Source organism: Nomascus leucogenys, chromosome 9, assembly GCF_006542625.1.
Source record: "Nomascus leucogenys isolate Asia chromosome 9, Asia_NLE_v1, whole genome shotgun sequence".
Classification (NCBI taxonomy): Eukaryota; Metazoa; Chordata; class Mammalia; order Primates; family Hylobatidae; genus Nomascus; species Nomascus leucogenys.
The window spans coordinates 92,501,147-92,509,594 of NC_044389.1; the positions used below are offsets into that span (position 1 = coordinate 92,501,147).

General features: G+C 37.5%; 1 non-coding gene across 1 annotated transcript; it reads right to left on the minus strand.

The window, feature by feature from the left end:
- Positions 1-417: 417 nt before the first annotated feature.
- Positions 418-524, minus strand: LOC115836758. Its single transcript, XR_004031782.1, has one exon. It is a non-coding gene; the product is annotated as a U6 spliceosomal RNA (small nuclear RNA).
- Positions 525-8,448: the final 7,924 nt, after the last annotated feature.

Sequence of the window (8,448 nt, forward strand, 5' to 3'; positions counted from 1 at the left end):
TACTGTGGTTATAAAGGAGAATCCCTATTTTTAGGAAATATGCTGAGTATTTTCCCCTCAAATGGTTCATAAATATATATACATATATCTAGTTTACACACAAATACGTATGCAGATATAGATGATGTATTTTTAATGTATATATAAAAAGAGATTGAGAATGGTGAAGCAAATGGGGTAATCTGAGTAACTCCTGCAAATTTTTTATGTTTAAAATAATTTCCAAACAAAAGTTTAAAAATTGGAGTTAAATCCTAAAAGTTATCTTTCACTCCCATCTCCTCTTCCAAGGAGTAAGCCAGTATTAACAGTTTTATATGTGTATTTCTAGACCCATGTCTATGTTTTTTATTGAGGTAAAATATATATAACATAAAATCTACTATTTTTAAGTGCACAGTTTAGTGCATTAAATACAAAAATGTGGAACTCTTCTTGAATTTGTGTGTCATCCTTGAGCAGGGGCCAAGCCAATTTTGTTTGTATTATTCCAATTTTAGTATATGTGCCGCTGAAGCAAGTACTCCATGCATTTTTAAACATACGTGTTCCAATATAAATGTAACCATATTGTACCGAAAAAGAAAATGAAAAAGAAAGATGTTCCTAGTAAAATGAGAACAACTATTTCATCACCAGCAGAACTGCAGAAATGTTAAAGGAACCTCTTCAGGCAGAAAGAAAATAACTGATGAAAATTTCAATTCACACAATGTAATAAAGAACATTGGAAATGGCAAATATAAAAACTTTTTTTCCTACTTAATCTCTTTAAAAGATATTTGACTATTTAAAGCAAACATAACAAAGTCTGTGGAGTTCATTACCTACATAGAAGTAAAATATATTACAACAATGACACAGAGGACAGGAGGAGCAGAATGAAAGTATGCTGTTGTAAGTTTCTTACATGTCATGTGAAATGATATAACGTTATCTGAAAGTAGACTGATTAGTTAAATATTGTAAACCCTAGAGCAACCACTAAAAAGAAACCATACAAAAGAATTATTGCTAGTAAGCCAATAGTGGAGAGAAAATAGAATCTAAAAAATATTTATTAATACAAATGAATAAAGGAACAAAGGAAAAAGAAAACATAAAATAGATGGGACAAAGGGAAAACAAATATCAATATGGTAAATTAAAACTCAATGATATCAATAATTCTATTGAATGTAAATGGTCTAGACGCTCCATTAAAAGATTGTCAGATTGGATAAAAAAAAGCAAGACCTAACTATATGTATGTTGTCTATAAGAAACTGACTTTAAATATAAAGACATGGACAGGTTAAAAAAAAGAATAACAAAACATTCCCCAAAATGTTACAAAAAAGTAAAAGAATGTCATGCAAGCATTAAGCAAAAGTAAGAGAATTGGCTATATTAATATTATACAAAGTAGATTTCATACTGGGGATCATAATGGGAAATGGATCAGAAAACACAACAATGCTCACAGAGCTTCAAAATATATGAAGCAAACACTGGTAGAAGTAGAAGAAGAAATAGACACAATTACAGTTACAAACTTCAACACTCCTCTCTCAATAATTGTTAAATTATGTGGGGAGAAAACCAGTAAGGATGCATGAAACTTGAACAATACTATTAACTACTTAAATTAATTGGCATTTATAAAACACTCACCCAACAACTGCAGAATAAACATTCTTTTCAAGTGTACATGGAGAATTTATCAAGATAGACCATATCGGGTCCATAAAACAAGTTTTAATACAATTTAAAGGATTAATGTCTAAAATATATTATCTGACACCAATAAAAACATCACAAGTGAAATAAGAAAATATTTTGAAAGGCATGAAAATGAAAGCATATTCCCACACATATGAAAAGTGTGGGAATCATTTAAAGCAGTGCTAAAAAGGAAATTTATAACTTTTTTTTTTTTTTTTTTTGAGACGGAGTCTCACTCTGTCACCCAGGCTGGAGTGCGGTGACACAATCTCAGCTCACTGCAACCTCCACCTCCCGGATTCAAGCGATTCTCCTGCCTCAGCCTCCTGAGTAGCTGGGACTACAGGCATGCGCCACCACACCCGACTAACTTTTGTATTTTCAGTAGAGACAGGTTTTCACCACATTGGCCAGGCTGGTCTTGAACTCCTGACCTCAGGTGATCCAACCTCCTCGACCTCTCAAAGTGTTGAGATTACAGACATGAGCCACTGCACCTGGCCGGAAATTTATAAGTTTAAATACTTATGTTGGAAAGTAGAAAACTTTATAGTTAAATGTCTACATCTCCACCTTAAGAAAATAGAAAAAGAAGAGCAATTTAACCCAAAGTAAGTGGAAGGGAAGAAATAACCAGAAATCAATAGAATAATAAATGGACAAACAGTAGAGAAAACCAATGAAAACAAAAGCCAGTCTTTGAAAACACAGCTGGTAAATCTTTAGCCAACTTAAACAAGAAAAATAGATAAAGAACACACAATTACAAGTACCCAGAATGAACAATTTCTATACCCTACTAAAAGGATAATAAAGAAATGTTATGAATAAACTTGAAACAATAAATTCATCAAATTAGATAAAAATACATACCTTGAAAGATCAGAACAACTAAAGCTCACTCAAAGAGAAATAATTTAAACATCCCTATTTATATTAAAGAAAATGAAGTTGTAGTCATAAACCTTTTTACAAAGAAAACCCATAGATTCAGAGGCTTGACTGATGAATTCTACTGAATGTTTAAGGAAGGAATAAAACCAATCCTGCACAAAAGCATAGAAAGAAGACTTTCCAGTTCATTTTATGGGGCTAGTTTTACCCTGATAACACCAGAAAAAGAAATTTAAAAGGTAGAAAACTACAGACCAATATTTCTTATGAACACAAGCACAAAAATCCTTAACAGAATTTCAGTAAATCAAATCCAGCTACATATAATAAAAGAATACATCATGAACAAGTGGGGTTTATCCTAGAAATGTAATATTGAGTCAACATGCAAAAATCAATAAATAGAATTCATCATACTAGCAGACTAAAAAGGAGAAACTATATGATTCATATCGTTTCGTCTTAAAAAGTGCAGAAAAACATCTGACAAATTTCAACACCCATTCTTGATTTAAAACAAACAAACAAAAAGCCCTTAGCAAATTAGAAATAGGAGAAAACTTTCTCAATGCGATAGAGGAAATCCACCAAAAACCTACACCTAATGCCATAATTTAAAACTGAATTATTTTCTCCTAAGATCGGGAAGAAGGCAAGATGTTCCCTCTTGTCACTTCTATTCAGTGCGAGTTTCCAGTTAATGTTATAAGGCAAGAAACCAAAATAAAAGTCCTATCTTTGGAAATGTATATGTAAAACTGTCATTATGCACCAGCAATGTGGCTGTTGATACAGAAAATCCAAAGGAATCTACCAAAAAGTAACCACAGCTAACTAAGAAGCAAATTTAAACAAGGTCACAGGATACAAGGTCAACATACACAAATCAATTATATTTCTATATGGTAGCAACAAACAATTGGAAATTTACATTTTAATAATATGTTTAAAATGGCATCACAAAACATGATTTATTTAGGAATAAACATAACAAAATAATGATGGTATGTGTAGTAACCAAATCAGTCTTTTCCTTTTCAGCAGTTTTCAGTTATCTACAGTCAACTACAATCCAAAAATATGAAGATATTTTGAGAGACCACATTCACACAACCTTTATTAGTTTGTTATAATTCTTCTACTTTATTATTAGTTATTGTTACTCTCTTACTATGCCAAATTTATAAATTAAACTTTATCATAGGTAAGTAGATATTAAAAAAAAAACATAGGATATATAGGGGTCAGTACTCTCCACAGTTTGAGGCATAGCTGGGGTTATTGGAACGTGTCCTCTGCAGATAAGGGTGGGCAACTGCACAGAGAAAAGTCCAAGACTTTGCTGAGATAAATTAAATATCTCAATAAATAGTGAGACACACATGTTCATAGTTGAGTTGACTTGGTATTGTTGAGATGTCAGTTCTCCCTAAATTGTGAGTCAGTGCTGTCCCAATCAAAATCAAGCTGATTTTTTTATGTAGAAATTTATATAGAATTGCAGGCGAGGCACGGTGGCTCACACCTGTAATCCTAGCACTTTGGGAGGCCAAGACAGGCACATCACCGGCGGTCAGGAGTTCGAGACCAGCCTGGCCAACATGGTGAAACCCCTAAAAATACAAAAATTAACCAGGTGTGGTGGCATGCTCCTGTAATCCCAGCTACTCGGGAGACAGGCAGGAGAAACTTTGAACCCGAGAGACAAAGGTTGCAGTGAGCCGAGATAGCACCACTGTACTCCAGCCTGGGCGATGGAGCGAGACCCTGTCTCAAAAAAGAAAAAGAAGAAAGAAATTTATGTAAAAATGCAGAATCCTAGAATAAGCAAAATAATTTTGGAAAAAAAAAGAACAATCACTGGTCAATTTGAAGGCTTACTACAAAGCTAAAATAAGACAGTGGGTTGTTAGCATAAGGATAGACATATAGATCCATGAAACTGAGAGTTCAAAAATAGGCCCACACATAAATGGTCAATTGTTTTTCAGTTTTCAATAAAAGTACCAAGGTATCAAAAGGGGAAAAGTGATCCATCCTTCCTTCCTTCCTTCCTTCCTTCCTTCCTTCCTTTTACTTTCTCTCTCTCTCTTTTTCTTTTTTGTTTTTTTTAGACGGGGTCTTGCTCTGTTACCTAGGCTAGAGTTCAGTGGTGTGATCACGGCTCACTGCAGTCTCAACCCCTTGGGCTCAGCCTCCTGAGTAGCTGGGGCTACAGGTATGTGCCGCCACACCCAGCTAATGTTTTAGTCTTTTGTAAGGGGTCTCCCTATGTTGCCCAGGCTGGTCTCCAACTCCTGGCCTCAAGTGATCCACCTCAGCTTCCCAAAGTGCTGGGATTACAGGCATGAGCCACCGTGCCCAAAAATGCCCTAATGTTTGACACAAAATGTATTCTAGAAAAATTGACACAAAATGTATTCTAGACCTAAATGGAAAATCTGAAACCATAAAACTTCAATAAAACAGGAGGGAAAACCTTTGTGATTGGGGCAAAGATTTCTTAGATGGGACAAAAAGTGTACAAACCATGCATTAAAAAATTAGCACATTGGATGTATCATCAAAATGTGAAACTTATACTCTTCCACCTTATTTTTGTTGTTGTTGTTGTTGTTGCTGTTGTTGTTTAGACAGAGTCTTACTCTGTCACCCAGGCTGTAATACAGTGTCGCGATCTCGGATCACTGCAACCTTCACCTCCCAGGTTCAAGCAACTCTCCTGCCTCAGCCTCCCGAGTAGCTGGGATCACAGGCACCCGCCACCACGCCTGGCTAATTTTTGTAATTTTTTAGTAGAGATTGGGTTTCACCATGTTGGCCAGGCTGGTCTTGAACTTCTGACCTCAAGTGAGCAGCCCACCTTGGCCTCCCAAAGCGCTGGGATTACAGGCATGAGCCACTGCACCCAGTCTCTTCCACCATATGTTAAGTGAAATAAGCCAGGCACAGAAAGGCAAGTACTATATGATCTCACTCAAGTGGAATCTAAAATGTTGTTATCACAGAAGTAGAGAGTAGAACAGCAAGCAGTTACCAAAGGATGGGGAGGGGTCGAGGAGAGGAGAGATGGGGAGAAGTTGGTTAAGGGATACAAAGGTACAGTTGGATAGGAGGAATAAATTCTGGTGGTCTATTGCACAGCACAGTGACTCCAGTTAACAATAATGTATTTTATATTTCAAAATAACCGGAAGAGAGGTTTTTGAATGTTCTCATCACAATGAAATGATAACTGTTTAAGGTGATAGATATGCTAATTACCCTGATTTGATCATTACACAATGTATACATGTATCAAAATACCACACTGTACCCCACAAATATGTATAATTATTATGTGTCCACAATACCCTATAAATACGTATAATTATTATGTATCAATCATAAATGTTAAAAAATTTTCTGTTCATCAAAATCGTCCGGGAGTGGTGGCTCACACCAGTAATCCTAGCACTTTGGGAGGCCGAGGTAGGCTGATCACCTGAGGTCAGGATTTCGAGACCAGTTTGGCCAACATGGCAAAACCCCATCTCTATTAAAAATACAAAAATTAGCTGGGTGTGGTGGTGCATGCCAGTAATCCCAGCTGCTCAGAAGGCTGACGCATGAGAATCGCTTGAACCTGGGAGACAGAGGTTGCAGTGAGCCGAGATCAGGCTACTGCGCTCCAATCTGAGCAACAGAGCGAGACTCTGTCTCAAAAAATAATACAGTTAAGAAAGTGAAAAGGCAAAACACAGATTAGAAAAAAATATTTGCAAAATATATATGTAAATAAAGGACTTATATCCAGAATTTGTAAAGAATCTCAAACTTCAATAATGAGGTACATTACTTGATTTTTTTAATTGGTAAAAGATTTGAATAGACATTTCCCCAAAGAAGATATACTAATGGCAAAAAAAAGCATATCTAAAAAACACTCAACATTATTAATCCGTAGGGAAATGCAAATAAGACCACAATGGGCTACTGCTATACACCCTCTACAATGGCTGAAATTGTTTGAATTGGCAATATGAAATGTTGACAAGGTTGTGAAGCACCTGGGACTCTCATACACTGCTAATAGGAATGCAAAATGGTCCAGCCACTTTGGAAAAGTGTGTCAGTTTCTTATGAAGTGAAATATACATTTACCATAGGATTCTGCAACTCTATTCCTGGATATTAACCCAAGAGGAACAAAAATGTATGTTCACATGAAGACATAAATGTTCATAACAGCTCTCTTCATAATAATCCCAAACTGGAAGCCCATCAAAGGTCATCAGCAAGTGTATGGAAAAGCAAATGGTAGCACACCAGCTGGCAATATAAAGGAACAAACTGATGCATGCAACAACGTACCACGGTACATTATATTTTGCTTGTTATTGTTTTTACTTCCCCTCCCACCACACTTCTACCACTGTAAACTTGAAATCAGGAATCGTTTCCTTTTTTCCATCATATTTCCAGTGCCTAGCACAGAACATGATACTTAGTGGGTGCCCAGTAAATATTTGTTGCCCATGAAGTTCTTATTTATGCCAGATTTGCTTGTATAGTCTCGGCCAATGGGTTCTTTTCTCATGCACTCTGTCTTGGGGAAGACAACTAATTCATTTTCCTATAAAAGCACACTAACTCGGGCTGGGCCCAGTGGCTCACGCCTGTAATCCCAGCACTTTGGGAGGCCGAGGCGGGTGGATCGCCTGAGGTCAGGAGTTCAAGACCAGCCAGACCAACATGGTGAAACCCGTCTCTACTAAAAATACAAAAATTAGCTGGGCAAAGTGGCAGATGCCTGTAATCCTAGCTACTGGGAGGCTGAGGCAGGAGAATCACTTGGACTGGGAGGCGGAGGTTGCAGTGAGTCAAGACTGCACCATTAACTCCAGCCTGGGCGACAGAGTGAGACTCCATCCCAAAAAAATACACCACTAACTCCTTGTTTGATTACATTAATGTGTGTGTGTGTGTAATATAAAGCTCCAGAAGTGAGCTCTTTTTTGTGGCACATTTCAGGGACTTCCAGCCTTCTGACTTCGGGATGACTGGTTGGCAGGGTTTACAGGGACGGTAATGAAAGCCCCTGGACTCCCACTTCCTCCTCTTTTCCTCTTGATCCGCAAGAGGTTTGAGCCAAGCTTCTCTCAGCCCTCCTTTTTAGGCTCAGGCGCTGTGCCAGCCCCAGCCCAGTCCCAGGGCTGAAATTATTTGCTCCTTTGCCCAAGCTTTAGGAGCCAACTTGCAATTTGGCTTTTACAATATGTTCTGACTCTTTCGAGTGTGGTTTGGGCTCATCAATATTCATGAGCTTGCAAAGAAGAGGTTCTAGTCCCCACGGAGGCTGTGTGGTGGTAGAAGGAGCCTTTCCTCAGTCTCACTATGGCACTGGCCAGGCTACCATCTGCACAGAGAATAGCTGTACAGATGCTTCTTGAAGAAATCCTTACGCTTCTTCCAGATGGAACAGATCTTTCCTCCTTCAGTTTGGATATTTTGGCCTCCAGAGATGAGTACTCAGAAGTCCATGTCACCGTAGAAGATACTAAGTTTTTATCTCTTGGGGACTCTGATGTGTTTTTCATTCAGTTTTTTAAAAATGTGTTCCCAGGTCCCACATCCCACAGCAGCTAAGAAGAGATGCCAGGGCAGAGAGCAGTGTCCTCAGTGACAGAGGTTGCTGCAGTTCAGTGGGCTGGCAGCCAAGGAGATTTCTTTTTTGGGGGAGTGGAATAGATTACTATTTCTGCTTGTGTGGGATTTTATTTCTGGTTAGGTCATGAACTTCTGATGCACGCATGTCTTTGCTTTTTTTTAATTCAACTAATTCATTTTCCAATAAAAGTATACTAACTC